The sequence below is a fragment of the Cuculus canorus genome, chromosome 3 (genome assembly GCF_017976375.1).
Source record: "Cuculus canorus isolate bCucCan1 chromosome 3, bCucCan1.pri, whole genome shotgun sequence".
Taxonomy (NCBI): Eukaryota; Metazoa; Chordata; class Aves; order Cuculiformes; family Cuculidae; genus Cuculus; species Cuculus canorus.
This window is the reverse complement of record NC_071403.1, coordinates 52,521,220-52,541,196: the sequence shown is the minus strand read 5'-3', so window position 1 is coordinate 52,541,196 and position 19,977 is coordinate 52,521,220. Positions and strand designations below refer to the sequence as shown.

General features: G+C 37.3%; 1 protein-coding gene across 3 annotated transcripts in view; it reads left to right on the top strand.

Moving 5' to 3' along the window:
* SASH1 (SAM and SH3 domain containing 1) overlaps positions 1–19,977 on the top strand; it is a 536,181-nt gene that overhangs the window by 240,306 nt on the left and 275,898 nt on the right. The gene's annotated exons all lie outside the window — the stretch shown is intronic.

The following is a 19,977-nucleotide window of genomic DNA, read 5'->3' as shown; positions in this document are numbered from 1 at the left end:
GGTTATATCAGTGTCAAGCCTAGTTATGTATTTTTCAGCTTTTAAATTTCATCTTCTTGTTCGTTAGAAACACTTAAAAATTAATTCCTGGCAGACAAATAATTCTGCCTTGAAAAGTATTGAAGACTACATGGAGGTTCATGCCCAGTAGCATTTGCACCCCTTTTATCGTTTTCTCTTCTATTGAAGAAGCAGGACTAAAATGATCAGAAAGCAGAAAAATAGGAAGGTTAAGAAAGTCAGGTTTTGTGCTTGTGTTGGCTTTTTCATACTTGGGCTTTGAGCCCTTTTGAAAATAATAGAGGCGCAAAAAAAATAGATACTGTTTGAAGAGCTACCTCAAAGGAGATTGGTCAGAGGAAATGACACCAGTGTCAGGGCAAACTTGTGCTGTGGCTTTTCATGACCATTTGCAGTCCAACAGCTTGACAGCTGCACCCAATTTCAGGTGTTAATGCTGTACCAATCTATCTGTCTTTTGCATTTGATTTCAGAGGTGCTGGTTCCTGACACCTGACGTTGTTCACTGTAAAAGCCATGGTTACCAATTTGTCATGGTTTCTTTTTTATTAATACTGCTTACCTCAGTGATCTTCATTTGTACTCGGTATTGTTGTGTATTGCTAAACTTTGTTTAGTAACAAAATTGACTTTTAAAATATTTGGTTCTAGAAAGTATGTTTTTTTTATCTTTCATCTTAAAGGAAAAATCAATGCATTTCAAGATGTTTCATGAACAAGAATGAAGCAAATAAGATCTCAGAACAAGGTGTTAAAAAAAATTAAAAAATAGAACCAAACAACAACTCAGACCCTATCTTGTCTTTGGAACAGATGTGAAATTTGTAATGACAGATATCTTCCAATATATTTATTTCCACTGGATTAAGCTGTTAAGTAATCTAACTTTGCTTTTCATGATTATACTATAGAGATTTTCCTAAGCAACCTTATTTCTGCAGTGGGCTGGCTGAGTTTATCTGTCAAATAAACTTTAGCCTTCTCTGAGAAAGACCCAATGACTTCTGTTGAACTAAAGCACTAGAATAATAATATAAAAATCTTTAAACTGTGTACGTATGAATATATATGTACACATGTATGCGTAAACATATATATAACCAAGCAGTTTAATAATACCAATCTACCAAGATTGCATTTGTTGTTTTGATGCTCAGAACTACATTACTTTTCTGGTTTTGTACACTGGTATTTTGTATTGTATTGTGATCTCTTATAGTCCACGGCCTCACCTTTACCACAGTTTTGGTGGGGTTAGTCTGAATCCTGTTCCATAAACAACAGAAAAAGGATTAGTTTCATTAATCCAGAAATTCAATCCAAAGAGGTGGTGGTTAGAAGTTTTTTGTTTTATTTTTTAGTTTATTATGCTTAATTCAGAAGGGTTAATAATAACCTCGTGGCTGCAGCCTTTTTGTTTCTTAATTTTGCAGGTGAGGGGTGAATTTGCATCGAAATAATCAGTGTAGTCCCAGAAGATCTTCCGTCTCAGGATTTGTTTCTTTATGCTAGAGGGAGTAGAACTATGGACAGTAATAATAGTGAGATTCTGTGCGATAGGGTTTCAGATCACTTGTTTTACTTGGCTTGTTCAGTGTCCCTTGTACAAACCCACTGTGCAGTAAGTTAGAGGTGACACACTGTCTTGTTGAATTGGAGCTCTCAGATCTCACTGAGATCCTATTGAGAGTGCTTAGTTCAATGCTTATCTGCCTGTATTTACGCCACTCAAAGCATGAGGTTGAAACTAAGCATCTGCTGGTTTACATGTTAATGGAGTTGTCAGCTAGCTTTAAACATTCTATAAAGCCTTGAAAATATTGATATTTTTGTGCTTTTCTATCAGCTAGTGAGGGAGGATAAGCTGAAAGTGAAATTCTCTGATGTTGTGTATTAAAATCGAATGTTAAAAAAAAATATTTTTTATGGATCAGAATGACTCCAGAATATTTAATTGCTGTGAAAATGCAAAAATTAACAATCGTGTCATGGATTGCCACAGAAGTATTAATCCATGCAGTTACTACCATGAACTTTTCTTGAAACTAACTGGAATTTATGAACTGCAACTGAAAACAGGTTTTAAAATTTATGAAATATTTAAGTAAATGAAACATTTGTTATTTTGTTACTATTATTATTTGTATGAGCACTTTCCTAATTATAAGAAATATCTGTTTTCCTCAGGGTTTGCCTGACAGGAAATGGTGAAGTGCTATTTTATAGCTTATTAGTAATGGCTTGTTTTGGGTTTGTGGTTTTTTTTTTTTTATGTTTTGCCAGCTGTAAGGATTTCTCTCTCATTTTTCTATATTCAGAACTTAATTTTTCCTTTATGGAAGAGAGATGGGAAGCGATGCTTGTAAATGTCTATAACAATATCAGAATGGAGTGACAGCAGAGGTGTTGACAACAATTTTTTTTAACCTTTATTTACAAATGTAATTAAGAACTGAAAAGAAAACCTTTAAAATAAAATCACGAGGGAGAGCCTTATGCATAGTAAAATCTATTCTTTCATTACTGCACACTTTCAGCACTCATTTACATTGTTATTTCCTGAAGTCCCTGCAACTGTTAAATTATGCAAATCAAATTGCCATAATATTCAGTGCCAAAATGTTTTATTTAATAGCAGTCATTAATTTATTTCTCTAATCGAATCCACTAGGAAATCATTTTAAATGTATCATTTTGTTTTAAATAGGTCCCAGTCCAGCAGAACGAAAGCCTGTTGGGCCTTACAATCATGGGGTTTTTTCAACACATACATGACAGTTCAGCAGTGATGCCTGCCTTTCCCTTTCATTTATCCAGTAATTTTGAATAATATGAAAATCAAACAACATATTTAAAAGTGACATAACCATGTATTTTATAATGCAATGAAAAACTACTATTGTTAATGCTTCCACTCAGAGCAGATCATTGTGAGAAAGAGTGAAGGAGACTAGAGAGAACTAGGGTAGCACCTCCGAGAGATGATGAAGGGAATGCTAATGAGATTAAAAAAAGAAAAAGAGAAATTCTTGCATATCTCTGGGTCTGTGATTCACGTGCTCTTTAGAATATAATACAAGGACATCTTGAAAGATGCAATGAGGTAAGTTTGAGCAGTTTCTGAATCTCCCCAGTGAACCTCCCCATTTTTTCTTTTTTCCTAAATCTTAGCAAAAGGGAGGCAGGGGACTTTCCTGTTGATTCATCCTTCTGTTGTGTGAATTTCATATGTGTTATTCAGAAGAAGGAAATTTTGAGGTGCAATTTGGTTTACTGCGAGCGCAAGAAGAAACAGTATTATGGAATTAGAGCTGCTCTAGGCTTGGGGAGGGCTAAGCATAATTTGAAGGTTTTGTGATTTAAAATACTACTTGAGTAACACGTAGAATTTCTTTTTGACAGAGGAAGATGCTGCATTTGAAATCCTGAATTTTGGGTATAAAATACAAAGACTTATATCTACATAAAAGCAAGACCTGGATACTGGCTAGAGTTTCTTTCCACTGAATTCTAAACCTTCGCACTGCTGCCCCCACCCCAATACTCCTATGCAGCTACAGCAGGAAATTAAATTCAGTGCAGGGCTGGAGATTGCAATCGTCTCTCCTTCTGTGTCTGACACGTTTTTACCTTGTTCCATTGCAGGGAATTTCTGGCAACTTGTTTGAAAATGCAAGTGAAATATTTTTGCAGGGACAAATAAGGTTAACTTTGTACCATTTAAAAGCCACAGGGAGTGGAGTATCCTGTTGTCTTTGATAAAGCACAAATTGGATCCTTTTCAAATTGAAAAATAGGATATTTCTGGTTTAATTGCTGGAAGTGACCAATTATCCAAATAACTTCAATAAAAAATACCCCCCTCCCCCAATATCTGTCTTCAAAGAGCTTATTATCATCCGTAAGATGTAGCACATTCACCAGAAGACTACATGATTCTTGTTATTCACAAAGCTGAATATTTGGTAAGATTGTTACTCAGCTGCCTTATTTGCCTTTTGAAATTAGATCAAGAAACAGGTCTGATGACAGTGCATTGCCTCAGACCTGTCAGTGTCCATCTTAGTGACAAGATACAGGTCCTTGAGCACATGAAGTGATGTGAAAAAGTAGGTAAGTAGCAGTCACCTCTAATTTTCTTTTCTTCCTTCTATGCAATTTAATCCAGCCATAAGCACGTTAATTCCTTCCACATGCATTCTTCCTTATCTGTTTAACTGGAAGTGTTGCTGTAGGAAATGAAGGAATTAAAGGAGTGGAGAACCTGACTATTTTTCATATGGGGAGCAGGGCAAAACATAGCTGCTGTGGTCTCATCATGCTTTCTTTCTCCTCCTCCTCCCCAGCTTCTCTTCTGTAGGTAGGCTTCAGGAAGGTCTGGCAAAGAGGAATAATATTCCTGACTTTAATCATTAAAGAAATCTATAAGTGTTTATAAGTTTCTTTATGTATTTATAAAGTATGTTTTTCATGCAACCTCAACAAAAAATAAAGAATGTGATGGCGTGTATGTGTCTTTCTGTTTAGTTAATGCTGCTTACCTCAGGTCACTTGACACTTTATAGGTAAAATATCAGGACTTAAAAGACATCAGAAGAATAAGTAGGTCTTTTGGAGAATTCTGCTTATAATCCTGTTTTCAAATGAAAGACAGTTCTTAATGCTGAATAAACACTTATTTTTGTGTTCAGGATGCGTTCTGAATCAATTGCAAATTCAAAGCAAGACCTGTACATAGGAGAAAAGATATTAACATTAGCCAAAATAGTGTAAATTGCCTTTGACTAATAACTCTGTATTAGATGTTATCTTGTGACAGAATTAAATATTCCATTTATTTTTTACTAAAATAAAACAACGAACAAAAGCAGCAAGCAAAATTGGTGACTATCTCCTCTTTTTCTCTTCCTCTTGGCTTTGTTCTTGGCAGATTTCTCATCCGTGATTATATATTCCTGCATTCTCAAGATATGAAGCTCTCTACTGAATCTCAGTGACAAGGAAGATTCTCAGCAGATTTATTCTTTAGCAATCTGACCTTTTCTCTGTCAACTTGTTTACTTACAAACAGTTCTGCATCTTTGATTCAACCTGCAGTTTACTGAAAAGCAAGCAAAACTTCTGACTCTGCCTTTCTACTTTGTGGTCTGTAATTTCTGGTGCAGAATAATAGTTTGGAAGATCAAAGGGAGTAATTCTTTTCTTTTTTTTTTTTTAGGACCTCAGAGTCTCAGACTTGGAATTTTGTAAGCACTTTTTCTATCTTGAAATGCTGTTTGCTGCTCTGCAGTGTCAGATATTAATCGGATGAAATGAGGGCAACCAGCTGCTAACACTTCATCTCCTGTTGTTTCTACATAGAGATAAATGCAGTAGGTAAAATGCATCAGTCCTAGGGTTTTTTTCCAGTTTTCTGGTTGTATTTCTTGAAGGTGACCTACAAATACTTTTACAAACTCACCAGTGTAAGAAAAGCTAGTTGTGAGGGAAGTGTAGCTGAGGGGTTGAGGAGTGAGGGAAGCCTCTGTCAAACCTCTTGACTCACCTGTCAGCCTGAGCCTTGCTTTCAGAAATACCGGTTTTCATCTAGGTCCCCCTTCTCTCTCACTGTTTTTATCTGTCCCTGCTGACTGGTCTTGTCTTAGTTAAACTGAATCTACGTAAGCTACCTTCCTCTACCACTTTGCATGAGCATACATGATTTTCTATCAATGTTGCTGGCCGTGGAAAATGTGCAGGGATTGTGGGTTTTTTAATCATAACAGCATTGTAGAGACTGACTTGGTACATACAACTTCCTGAGCTGAAGACTCCAAAGCCCAGAGTGTACATCTCTTTTTATCAGCATGTGTATTATTGCCATGTATCGTAGTGTGTCCTGTGAAACGTTCCTGACTTTTCTTCCCCTCCTTCTTGCAGTATTTGTTTGTTTTGATGAGTATTTTTGAAGGTGATGGGACACTGACTTAGAAACTCTTTTGAAAGAGAAATGTTTGCATAAACTACCTACTACTTTGGTTGTATTTTGTAGCTGCCCCTAGACTTCTCCTTCACAAGAATTGCCTCTAGAAGACCCTCTCTCTGCTTATGGCTTGAGAGGATGCTTGGGGACCTTGTCATTGTCTAGGAAGTGCTCGACTCTCTGAGGTTGCCCAGGGTAGCAAGGTGGGCTTCTCTACCAGCATTAAGTGAACAGAGCTGTTAGTGAGGTTTATTTTTCAGGAGTTCAGCAATAACTTCCTTGATAATTTGCTGCACCAGTTACCAATTAGCATTATCTACAAATAGTGTGTTATTTACTCATCAAAGCCCAGATTCTTGAAGTTATTTATATGACCAATTTCTAAGGGCTTCAGTGTGGAAAAACTTGAATAAATTTTGTGGAAGATACAAGTGACTTGTCAAACTTCAGATATGTATAACCAATTTATGCTTAGGTTCATATCCTTAATAGCTATTTGCTATGTTACTGCACGCTTTCACATGTGGGAAGTGAATAAGGGATCTTAAAGTGTACTTCTAAGTTATTTCCATCAAGAAGAGACTGGCGAAGTTTTCTTTTCTCTCCCCCCTGCCTCCCAGCATGTGGCATGAAGCAGCTGGATGTGTGCAAATGAAAGCTGATACTTACTTTTTTTACTGTGCGTTTTTTGCTGGTGACTTTTAGTTTATTGTATCCATCTTTATTGATCTTCATCATCAGAGATGTCCATGTATCTACTTCTTCTGAGTTTGTTTTGGTAAATCATACAATCGTAGAATGGTTTAGGTTGGAATGGACCTTAAAAGTCATCTAGTTCCTGCCTGTTTGCTATGGGCAGGGATACATTTGTCTAGGTTATGTTGCTCAGAGCCTCATCCTGCCTGGCCTGTTTACTAAGGTATGATTAATTTGTATGGAAGAAGTAGTAAATTACTTAAATATTCTTCCTTATCTGCAAAGATGTTTTTTCAAACTGAAAGAAGGAATAGCATGAAACATTAGCAATGTTTCATGCCCTTTACTGGCATCTGTTTCAAAGTGCTGACTTTGGAGCTGTTGGCACCTGATAATAGTCCTTGGAGCTATCTACCCGAAACTGCAAAGTGGTTCAGTACTTTTACATCTCAAGTATGTAATAATATTGCTATTATTTGAAGAGACCTATGTACTCTATACTTCCTCTTCAAGACAGAAGTAAAATTGCAAAATTGACAGGATGTTTGGAGGGTTTTTTTGAGTAGACGGAAATCTTGTGTAATTTGGCAAGACAATCTATGTGAGAAGACTGACTAAAAGGCACTAAGATATCTAACTAACCTTATTCTGAGTGACTCACTGATAGTGCTGGTATAGCCTATACACTCTTTACAGAGATTTCTTCTTTTAGGTATCTGTTTGTCTTGGTCATATGACTTAGAATAAATATTCTTGAAACTATTCTGCCCCTTCTGATTTCAGTGACATAAAGATTCAGTCCTAAAAAACGCTTCTTGTGAACGGATTTGCTGGATGATGCTGAAACCTAACTATTCAACTAGTTTATACCTGCTACAGGAGCGTACTGAAGAAGAGATAGGAAAACTTGTAGGATTCAAGTGTACAAGATTGTCAGCTCTCTTTTATTACAAATTAAATGTTTTTTTCCTTCAATTTTCATTATTAGTAGAAATAATGCCTCTATTTTAATAACATGAAACTATGTAGAGTTAGAGAAGTGATTTGAAATTAAATGTTTTCGAAAGCTAATGAACGATGTGTTCTTAACATAGTTGAACACCATTAAGAATATGTTGTGTAAGTAAAATGTATGTGTATTATACAGACAACTTGATTGGAGAAGGGATCAAATTCCTATTGCTGGTCTTAGCAGCCTGCGTAGTATTCTTGACTGTGGAAGATAGCACAGCTCTTTCTACACCAAACACGAACAAATGAATGATACCGATAAACAGTAATACAATAAACTGAAGAAGCTAGAAAGCACATGATGCTAATGCTTTGAATTACTTCTTTTCACTTCATATGAGTTCTGGAATTGCTTAGCAGGTTTATAAACTTGACTCCTGAGGAAAATGCTGTTACCAACAGAAATGCAATAATAGCTAGAATCAGTATGTATCTGTCTACATTTTGAGTTGTGTAGGAGTTGTGTAAAAGCTGTGTATACTTTCAGTCTGTCTTATACCTAGCTACTCAAGGAAAGATGTCTGTTCACTGAAATTCCTCCTATTCTCTGTTTTAAGAATATAAACCCCTCAAAATTTTATTTTATTCCTTTCTAGTTAACTTTTTTCCCAAAAGAAGGCTGAATGTAGAAACAGCATAGCATTTTGGCAGTAACATCTATATTGCATAATATACTCAAACCATCATTTCTTTTTTGAGTCAAAGATGTTGTCATTTAGTCAACTGCCTCATTGCTGTTAATGGACACCACCAAGGAAATGGATAACGAAACTCGCCTCCATCCAATGTATTTGCTCAGCAGATGTGTATCACTGAAAACGAAGTTATATTTATACTTCCCTCGGAAATCTAGCAAAATCATCTTTGGTGAGCTTTACTCCTGTGAATTGAAGTTATAGCTGACTTAATCTTCTCTATCAGACATTTATTTATATTTCTCACAAGGAATTGTATTACACATTTAGAAAGCTACTGAAATGTGATGCAAAAAATATAGAAAATTATTGACTAGAAAAAGATTCATCTATCACAGACATGGATGACAACTCATTTAAGTGTGATGAATGCATATTTGCATAAGAAATGGAGCATCCAGATGCTGTTGTACGTACATCTTTGCAATTACTATTATACTCTCTTCTGAGAAGCAAGTTTGTTGCAGATAAATACCTTACTTTTGCCCAACTGCTTTAGAACATCATGGATACTTGATGCCCTAGTAATCCTCAAGACAACCTGAGAATCTTTAACACAGTTAAGAATTGCTAGAAACAGTAGTAGATCCTAAAAAACACATGGATGACTTCTTAGGGTGACCATGATAGCAGGATCTCAGTTTCCATATGCTTAGCGATGTCAGTGCTGCCAGTGCTTCATTGGACACTGTATGTTGAGGAAGTAGAATGCTTTTGGCATTACTTTGCCTACTCTATGGCCATGATGGTAGCTTGGATATTAAATATCTGCTAATATATATGTCCCATGGATGTGTTTGTCCATGTGCAACATGAACTTTTCTATCGGCAATTCTTCATCTCTAAAGAAAAGTAGTAGGTCACAGCAGCAGTCGAGGTTGTTCTCACTCTGACTTCTTTTTGAGGTAAGGAAATTTAAGAGGAGTAGAGCTTGAAACTTAAAATTTGTGATACTAAACAGAAATTAAGTGAAAATATTAGATTGTTTTCCACTTCAAAGTCTGGTTGAAGTTTCTTTTATTAGTGTCTCTTAGTTGCCTTGCTCAAAAAAGAAGGAAAACATAATAATGAAGTTATTCTCAGATTTTTTTTTTAATACCTTGGGCTGGGATCTTAAAATATTATGTTTTCTTGTGCATGTACTTATAAGCTACTGATATGCTAAATTAAGCTTAATGTATTAGTTTGCTTATTAAAAATAATAATACATTGAATGTCTCTAAAGTACATGCATCCACTTTGGAGGCCCTCTCTCTGGTAAATCTATTTGTGTTCATGTTTATAATAATCACGTCATGTAATTCTACCTAAAGTGAAGCTGTAAGGAAAGTTGTAATATTCCAGAACAGAATAATCTGGTTTGGAGCTGATAATATATCAAACTGTAACATGTTGTAAAATTAATTTGTTATTTGAGAGCAGCAACATGTTTTCAGTACTCTCAGATGTGTTGTTTGATCATGGAAAGAAAGGATTTTTTGTGGAAGATCAAACAAGATTATATGCAGGCTAGATTTTACAGTTTGCTTAGAGTATGAACCTTTTCTTCTAAAATTCATCTGACACCTGTAGCTTCGTCTGTGGGGGTCGGTGATTTTGCAGTATAACAGAATTTTGTTTAGTGATGTGACTCTGCACAGTCAGTTATTATAGTTTCATTGATATGATATCTGTTTTCTGTGATACTACAATTGAAATCCTTTATATGATGGTCAAATCTATAATTTTAAAAACAAATACATTGAAAATTGGTTAGAAATAATCAAGTTTATTGACTATATTAGAATTTGGTCTTATGTATTATTTCACCTTTCCCTTCAATACCGTTTGGAATTCCAAATTTGAACAGTGTTAAGGTCAATTCCACCTGTTGCCAGGTAACTATCTCGTCTCTGCATACAGCAGATCAATGGTACAGTACTTACAGATGCTTCAGGATTTCTATAACTGTGTGTGCATGTATATAAATGTTTGGTAGCTTAATGTGTACCAGGTGAAATTTAACAACAAAACAAACAAACAAACAAAAACAGAGAAAAACCCAACAAAACGAACAAATCTTCTTGTGGTTTGTCAGTTGCTTAGCATGCCAAGTAAAATAGAAACTGCCTCGCTTAACCATCAGTGAATAACACGATAATCTTTCAGCATTCCAGTGTATCTTCTCCTGAAGAAAGAAACATATGTTTGTGTTAAGTAAAAACATATAATAGTTAAGTCAGTGGTGTATTTTTGTTTTGGTTGGCATTTTGAGTAGCAGACTCCTGACTTGTGGTGTTCTACTCAACTAAGGGGAAATTTCTATAGAAGGACAAGGGAATTGGGTCCTCATGTGCTGCAAAAGCAGCAGAGCTGCCCTTCAGTGACCCTGCCACTTCTTTTGGCCTTTGCATATGCCTCCTTCAAAGCATGGGCATCATGACAGATCCTCAGCTCTTCCAGTTCCCTGCTCTGTCATAAACCCTGAAAATGTTTGCACACCTATCTCATGGGAGAAGCTTTGTGCTAAATATTTAGTGTGAGCGTAGTGTGTGTTTCTTCAGTTTCTGCTGCCCAGCCTTCCTCTGAACTGCTGATAAAGATAATAGGGATGTAGAGTTTGCTGCTACCCACTTGTTTATTTTTCCTCTGCTGTGTTCTTCAGCTGTCAGTCAGTGTAGTCTGTTGTTAAAAGGAGTTGCCTTTTCAGCTACATTGCCACCATATCTGTCTATACCATTCTGTTTGAACTCTGGCCTCTTCTAATTTTACTACAGTTCAGATTGTTATCATTACACATGGCAACCTGTTTCCTTATTGATGGGAATAAAATGGCAGAAAGCAACTCTGTGTTTTTTTCCAATGAGTTGTCACTGACTCAAGTGCAAGACTGAAGCTTCTAGCAAGCTGAACCATCAACATCTGCATTTCAAACCATTTTTACTTTGTTTTGCATTACACAGGCCTGCTCCTTCAAAATTACTGTTATCCTGTGTTTCAAATAATGCTATTCCTCCAGAGTCATGGCTGGTTCTGTAATGAATACAGCCTGTGTACTTCCCAGAGAGCCATTCTTCCAAACCATTTGAGATGGCCAACATGGCTTCACCAAGGGCAAGTTGTGTCTGACCAACCCTAGTGGCTTTCTATGATGAGGTGACAACATCAGTGGACATGGGATAAGCAATGTATGTAATCTATCTAGAATTCTGTAAAGCCTTTGCCACAGTCCCCCACAACATCCTTTTCTCTAAATTGGAGAGAGACGGATTTGATGCCTGGACTGTTTGGTAGATAAGGAACTGGTTGGAAGATTGCATTCAGAGAGTAGTCATCAGTGGTTCAATGTCCAGATGGAGATCTGTCAGAAGTAGTGTCCCCTCAGACGTCTGTACTGGGACCAGAGCTGTTTAATATCTTCATCAATGAACAGAAAGATTGGGTGCACCCTCAGCAAGTTTGCAGATGAAGCTAAGCTGAGTGGTGCGGTTGTAACACCAGATGGACAGGATGTCATCAAGAGAGACATGGACAAGCTGGGGAAGTGGGCCTGTGTGAACCTCATGAGGCTTAACAAGGCCAAGTGTGATGTCCTACACCTGGGTCAGGGCAGTCCTCAGTTTCAATACAGGATGAGGGATGATGTGATTGAGAGCAGCCCTGTGGAGGACTTGAGGGTGCTGATTGATGAGCTTGACATGAGCTGGCAATGCAGCCCAGAAGGCCAACCTGGGCTGCATCAGAAGAAGCATGGTCAGCAGGGCAGGAGAGGGGATTCTGCCCCTCTATTCCTCTCTTGAGAGACACCACCTGGAGTACTGTGTCCAGTTCTGGAATCCTCTATGTAAGAAGGATATGGAACTGTTGGAACAGGTGCAGAGCAGGGTTACAGAGATGTTCAGAGGGCTGGAGCACCTCCCATACAAGGACAGGCTGAGAGAGCTGGGCTCCTTCAGCCTGAAGAAGAGAAGGCTTTGAGGAGATCTTAGAGGAACGTTCCAGTATCTGAAAGGGGCTACAAGAAAGCTGGAGAGGGACTGTTCATGGAGGCTTGTAGCGATAGGACTAGGGCAAATGGGTACAAACTGGAGAGGAGCAGATTTAGACTAGACGCAAGGAAGAATTTCTTCACGTTGAGAGTGGTGAGGCACTGGAACAGGTTGCCTGGAGAAGTTGTAAATGCCCTCTCCCTGGAAGTGTTCAAGGCCGGGTTGGGTGGGGCCTTGGGCAGCCTGGTCTGGTGGGAAGTGTCCCTGCCCATGGCAGGGGGGTTGAAACTGGGTGATCTTTAAGGTCCATTACAACCCAAGTCATTCTATTATTTTAAATTATCAGAGAGGCTGACAAAGGTCTGGAGAAAAGTGTGGCAGAACCAGAATCATAAGTCAGAGAAAGTAACATATTCTAGTACCTGTTCCAAAATAAATGTATTCTCTTAAATTCCATGCTTACGGGGAACTTGATTCCTGGCTATATGTCTCATATCAGTTTATGCCACTGCATGTAGCTGCTTTTTTCCTCTTAAACTTGTGTGGCATGTCTTAAGCTGTATATAAAATATGATAGTGGAGATTATATCAATGTTATTTGTAAACATAGGATTTCTGGTTTCCTTTCCCTACTTTGATATCAAGGTTTTGACAGCTGCCCTTTACATATGTGCCTACGTGCTGCACTTGGGGGCCGAGTTTATATGCCATATTGTGTCTTTAAGGAGATATTGGGTTTTGGTTTACTTTTTTTTCCTCTTTTTTTTTTTTTTTTAACTCTCAAAGAACTTTGTGTTTTCATGCTGTTTTTCTTTTAGTCTGTTTTTTGTCCTAAGGGAAATGAGCCCATGTGTAGTTCTGCAGCTACTTTGTTTCTGTCATTTTTCCAGCTTCCCTGTTATTCACAAGATTTGCATAGACATGCTACGCTTCAGACATGACACTGTAGTCTGGCATTATGCTGTATAATCCTCTGTAATCAAAATGCAACTGTGAAGTATAGGAAGTATGGAAATAGAGCCTGTTTTAGAACCTGCTGTTAGGTCTTAAGGCATAAAACTAATAGTGCTAAGATAGTAATGTGGAGACAACTATATGTTATCTGAGGCTGGCATGATAGAAGCCTAAATTACTATCACTGTACTGTAGCTTTCACATGTAAGAGCAGAGCACAGAAAGAAATAAAATCGTCTGTGTCTGTCAAAAGTGAACTCACAGATGCACCTGAAGATGACGGGCAGCATACTTGTATAGTTCTGTTCCTGATGGTTTCCTTCCTCTGCACTGGTGTGACTGCACCTCGAGTACTGTGTTCAGGGTCCCTCACCACAAGAAGGATGTTGAGGCTCTGGAGCGTGTCCAGAGAAGAGCAACAAAGCTGGTGAGGGGACTGGAGAACAAGTCTTACGAGGAGTGGCTGAGAGAGCTGGGGTTGTTTAGCCTGGAGAAGAGGAGGCTGAGGGGAGACCTTATTGCTCTCTACACCTACCTGAAAGGAGGTTGTAGAGAGGAGGGTTCTAGCCTCTTCTCCCAAGCAACAGGTGATAGGACAAGGGGGAATGACCTCAAGCTGCGCCAGGGGAGGTTCAGACTGGACATGAGGCAAAAACTTTTCACAGAAAGTGTCATTGGGCACTGACAGAGGCTGCCCAGGGAGGTAGTGGAGTCACCATCCCTGGAGGTATTTAAAAGACAGGTGGAGGAAGTGCTCAGGGACATGGTTTAGAGACAGATAGGAATGGTTGGACTCGATGATCTAAGAGGTCTTTTCCAAGCTCATGATTCTATGGTTCTATGAAACAGTGCAGTTCTGCTAAGGATTTTAAGATCAAAAGGGTTGTTTTGCTTCACATTAAATTGAGTGAGAGGACTGAGATTTTATTTCCATAGCAATAGGATGCCAATACTAGGTAAGTCTTTGAAAGCATAATAAAATGCTGCTGTGACTAATATGCTGCTCAGAGGATGCAGGTGTAATTTATTTCCTCTTGTGTATCAACTGGAAAAAGATTGTTTTAAAATTGTAATGGAAATATATTTTTGAACCTCAGTTTGAAAGATCTGCATGCAGATACTAAGATGTAAAAAGAAAACTGGTTCCAGTTTTAGAGCATTTAGAGCATAAGTATGATTGTATGATTTGTGATACAGAATGATGAAGTGAAATATGCTTGCAGTATGTGGTTGAAGAGGTTAGATATGATACTTTTTTTTTCTGGAGGAGGCTATAAGCCTTATTCATTAGTCTTCTCTTACGCCATCTCTGTATTTAATTTACAGAATTCTAAATTTAGCACTGACTTCAATGGTGCTAACATTGATTTGCAACAGTTTCAGACAAATAGAGTTTAAATGGGTTTCTAATACAGGCTAACATGTTGTTCTATTGATGTGTTAATTAAGCTCTTAATTATGTGGTGGTAGACTGATGATATTGTGTCATGTGTCAGTATCCCCAAACTGTTCGTGATAAGTTTTACCTTTAAAGAAAAGGGGGGAGGGGACACATGACTATTGCAGGGGGGGATGCTCATTTCCACTAAAATCGTAATAATGCACTTTTTTTTAATCAAACATTTTTTTTTCTTTCCACTGAGAAGATATGGCTTCAGGTTGTCTTTTACTGTGCTTAATGTTTGGATTTAGTAATCTAATTCTGGAATGTTTTCTCTTAATATGTTTTTGTTTTAATTTTGTTTGTTGAGCTTTTAATTCCCTTGCAGTGTGTTTGCAACTTTATTTTTTAATTTTTTTTTCAAGTCTTTAGAAACTGGAGGCTAGCACTGATTCATATGGAAATGTCCAGGTATCAAATTCAGCACTCTTCTGGTCGACAGCATGGATGACAGAACTCTTCCTCTGGAGCTTTTCCTTTGCCTATGAAGACAGTGTCTTTTCGACTGAAGGAAACTTATTATTATTAAAAAATCAAAAGGCATTTAGCCTGTTGGTGATAAATTGTATTGTTGCAGTCAGACAACACTTCTTCCAAAGACACAGGTGTTGATAAATTTATACTGAAAGGTGTACCAGGCAGAGGGATCGTGAGGTTCTAATTGTGAGATTGCCAAGACGATCGTTTCTTTTCAACTTGAGTGATCTGAAGTTGAAGAATAAGAATCTTACAGAATTCATTAGTGAATTCATTAGAATCCACTGATGCTGTTGTTTCATTTCTGGTGGCAACCACAGACGTTTCAGCGTAGAGTTTTTTTATAGCTGAGTGATCTAACTGTGTTTGGGCAACAGTACGGTAAACTGGTGAGTAAAGTTATAAAGGTTGAGGTGATAACAGAGAATTGCACTTTAAATACTCTCGATCGTTACCCTGGTCCTTAGCTATGCTTGGATTTTTTTATGGATTTTTTTTTTTTTTTAATATTTTCTATGTTATTTTTATCTGCACAGTGCAGTGGTGGCAGCGTTACTAATGTAAAGATACAGCTGCCCTCTGAAGTTATTTACAAACACTGCCATCTCATTAGCTGCTGCTCTGTGCACGTCTACCACTGATACTTTCTAACAGGTGGTACAGATAGTGGCTGTCCCAAGAGACAAATCAAAAGTCTGCTATTGTAAATAAGATAATAGTATATCTGTATAGGCTTGTTTTTAATGCTGTAATTACCTACTAACGCTGTGAACTGTAATTATTTAATTTGCCCGCCTAGCTTACAGTTTGACAACACTGCCATGTAAGCCTAGAGTTATAACAGCGGGTAATTTCAGGCTTCAAAGCTCCCAGTGTTGATGTGTCCAGAAGTCCATTCTGCACCCTGAACTCTCTGTAGTTTTCAATTACTACACACAAAGGTCATGATTTCCAACTCTATTGTTCTGCTTTCCACTAGCTTCTCCAACCTCTTATATAGTAGAGTGCAATAAGAGCCAGTAAGTTAAAGTGTGTATGTTCTGTTGGGGGCTGGGAGGAAAGGCTACAAATCCTTTTAGTAAATCAGAATGCTCTCTTGGTGGCTGTTTTGCTGAGGTTTATTAGTTCATCTGCCTTCAAATGAGTCCTGCAGGTGCTTTGACAAATGGATTGAGAGATTGCCTAGTAAGTTCCTCTGCTGCTTGTTCAGTATTTCTGTGTCCTACGTAGATGATTTGTAACTTCCTATGGCAAGATACCTTTGTAAATCACACCAGAGACCCCTATGCCTTACGAAGGCACGGTGTAGCTTGGAAGGGGAAGCTAATGAAAGCTGAAGAAAGGTGCTGACAGGAAAAGTATTAATAGAATTTCAAAGTATGAATAGAATTTTCTGGATTTGTATTGAGGAAAGAGATGGAGTTATAAGACCAATTCTCTCTTCTGCCATGTACCAGGGTGCTGATTTGGATCTCCTTCTCCTAAGTCTCATATCTGTTGTGGCTTCTCCCTGCACTACTTTTGTTCCTCAAGTGATGCTTCAGATTCGAGTTTGACTCATCCCAACACCACCTGTGCCTTGAAAGACAAGTTTAGACTTAGAAGACATAGGGACTTGACTTATTCACAAGTCCTGTTGACATGGTATCATACTTGAACTTTACTTGATTATAGGTGTTTCTGATGTGTGAGGAAAGCAGGGAGATCATGTTTAAAAAGAAAAAACAAACAGCATAAAAACCCACAATTACATGTGAAATAATCAATTTCATTTCACCCTTAATATACTTGGAAGGCATTTAGTTAATGTTGTATGTATCTCTGAGATAGATAAGTGTGATATTTATGTAGAGGAAAGAAGAGGGGAACAGAATATAAAATTGAATGTCATTTACAAGGCTCAGTCTCAGGAGCAGGAAATCCAGAGTCCCTGTGTTCTAATCCACACTTGGTTTATAGAGAGTTTTTTTTTGTCTTCTGCAAGATTTTGCATGCTGAAATTCAGAGCAGCACCTACATGTGAAGGACATTGGTGGTACATAAGCTAAAATGACTTTTTTAGGGTTTTTTTCATATTTCCAGAGCATGCTTTAAGTCAAATGCAAGGTACCTGGTTCCATAGAGGGATAACTGGGTAGAACTTAATTGCTTTGATCTAGTAACACCTTACTGATGATTCTTCTTCGTGAGAACAACTTTTTAGGGTCCTGATGAGCGACATTTGTTTGGGCTGTGTAAAAATCTGTTATTATATCCAAAATGAATAGGATTAGAATATCAAAGATATTGACGTTCTTTTCTAGTCAAAAGAAAAAAAAATTAGAAGGTGTGAGTTTTGGGTTTTAAAATTCTCTTGGAGATTCTTTGGGTACTTTGAGTTGTGACTTCATGTAATGTGTTCTGTGCTCCTTTATAGCCATGCTTGATTCTGAAGTCAAACTGGAGAGAGAGATCATTTCTGAGAGAAAGAGCATGTAAGAAAGTTCACTAAGATGTTAGCTTGTTTTGTAGTTGAGCAGATTTTGGTGTCCTTATTCACATAAATGGATGAGGTGGTTGGGGAGAGGCTTTTTGTTTCTGCTGCCTTTCTAGAGGGTTAGCCTGTACTCTGGCTGGTTCTTAGTAATTTCTGTTTCAATTTTGGATCTGTATCTTTTTATCACCTAACTTCAGAAAAATTATGGGCTTAGAGCAATTTTTTACCCGCATTATTCTTCCTTCTTGGTACCGGAGGATAATTTTTGATCCTGCTTGGAAAGTATAAGTGTCTCTTAATCAGCTGCATTTTCAGTCTTGCAGCTAGCGAAAAGAGTTTTCTTGGAGATCTGACACGTCTTCTATTTGTTTTGTACCTTAAGTCTTAAGCTGTGGCTAAATGTGCTAGTGTGCTAAGGTTGTCAAAAATGGTGTTGCCTCTTAAAATCCCTAATGCCGGGAAATTGAGAGATCAGTAGGCTTTCAGAAACACCGCTTCGCTGGGAAAGTTAGTGCTTCAGATCATGAGTGATAAATACAATCCCAGACAACCTACAAGTTAACAATGACCTTTGATTGCCCACGGAAGCACATAAAGTCTTAATAACTAATTCTGTACAGAGACAACTCAAAGCCAACTGTAGTTAGCGGTAGCTGAGGGTCACTGTAGTCTGGATATTTGGAAACTTGTATAAAATGAGCTGCTTCTTTCAGGCAAAACTTGGGTTGACAGATGCCTGTACCTCTGTAGATTCTTTTATTGGGAAAGGCACAACTCAGCCAGAATTGATTTAAATTGTCTTCATGTTGAGATCATAAATCAGAGCGTACTCTTTGTTGAACCCAAGTATCTAATTGATTTTTTTGTTTCACATCAGGAATACAAGAGGAGATACAGCTATGAGTTCCAGACAAATATTTTAAAAAATAGATATAGACATCTGAGTTGATCAGCATTCATTAATGGAATACAGAAGGGCCTTTCAGATGGGAATTTCAAATTATTGACTAGATTTTGTATTTAATTTGCCGAGTGTCAGGAAAATCTCTAATATATTTTAATTTTATTAGGAAATGTCAAATGTCCAAATATATAATATAGAACTAGTACTAATAAAACACCTCTACTTCTTTCTTTATACACATATACATACTTCCAATCTTCTTTCTTTTTTCTCTTACACAGTGTTTGGTAAGTTCTGTTTTCTCATTATTTTTACCACGCAGTGGGATACCTTGGCTCTGAGAGCTTCCTTAGATAACCTTTTTTTTTCTTTTTCTTGTCCTGTGCGAAGCGAATTTAATAAGATTTTTTCTTCTCTTGTGCAAAGAATAACAATGTTTACTATTTCAATTTATCAATGTTTTCATTTCTACATGCTTGAGAGGGAATAGAATCTAACAATAAGAGCAGTCTTTTTCTGAAGCATTTGTGAAGGGAATAAAAAGACAAGAAAAATACTGAATCGTAATTGTGAGAAGTCATATGGTGGAGCACTGCTTACCTTTCTTGATGATCCTTCTTCAGCACTCCAACAGTGAAAATCTGCAAGCACAAAACCAGTCATCTTGCTGTGTAAATCAACATATAATTTTATGGAGAAACTTCTAGATAGTCAGAACAGTCTAAGCCTTTGTTACAAATACTAGCTAAAACTATTTCCCCTTAAGGAAATTGTTTTTTTCAGTCTGTACGTATATCCATTTCAGTTCAGTTTTTATTATCTTTTTGTTAGCCTCTGCTGTAGGCACTATATCTTCGTACAAAGAAGAGAAAGTGTTCTGTTAAATCATTTAGGTTAGTGAGGTTGGTTAGGAAAAACAGAATAAAATGCTTTTGAATTCATTTAAAAAAAAAAAAAAAACCCAACAGTCAAACTGAAACAAACTCAACCCAACATTTGCCTTAAATTTGTGCACATTAGGGGTAGTAATTTCAGTTATTACTTAACTAATGAGTTATTTTTTCACTTCCACTCTGCATTTTTAGTCTCTAGTTTTGTACTGCGTGTGTATTTTAGTGAGCCAGGCAGTTTTATAGTAAGATGGGTATTGATAAGGTGATAAATTTGGAATTTGACACGGTTTAGTACTTGATGAAAACAGTTCTCAAGCTCATAAATGGTGAAAAATCTAGTCCAGCTCCAATTTGTTTAAAAGGTCTGAAAAAATAGCTTTGTCCAAAGAAGATTCACATTATATTGGTCATTTTCTGCTTGCTTACACTATTTGCTCTTCAGGCAAACTTTATGCTGGAATGGTGTCTGTCTTGCTAAA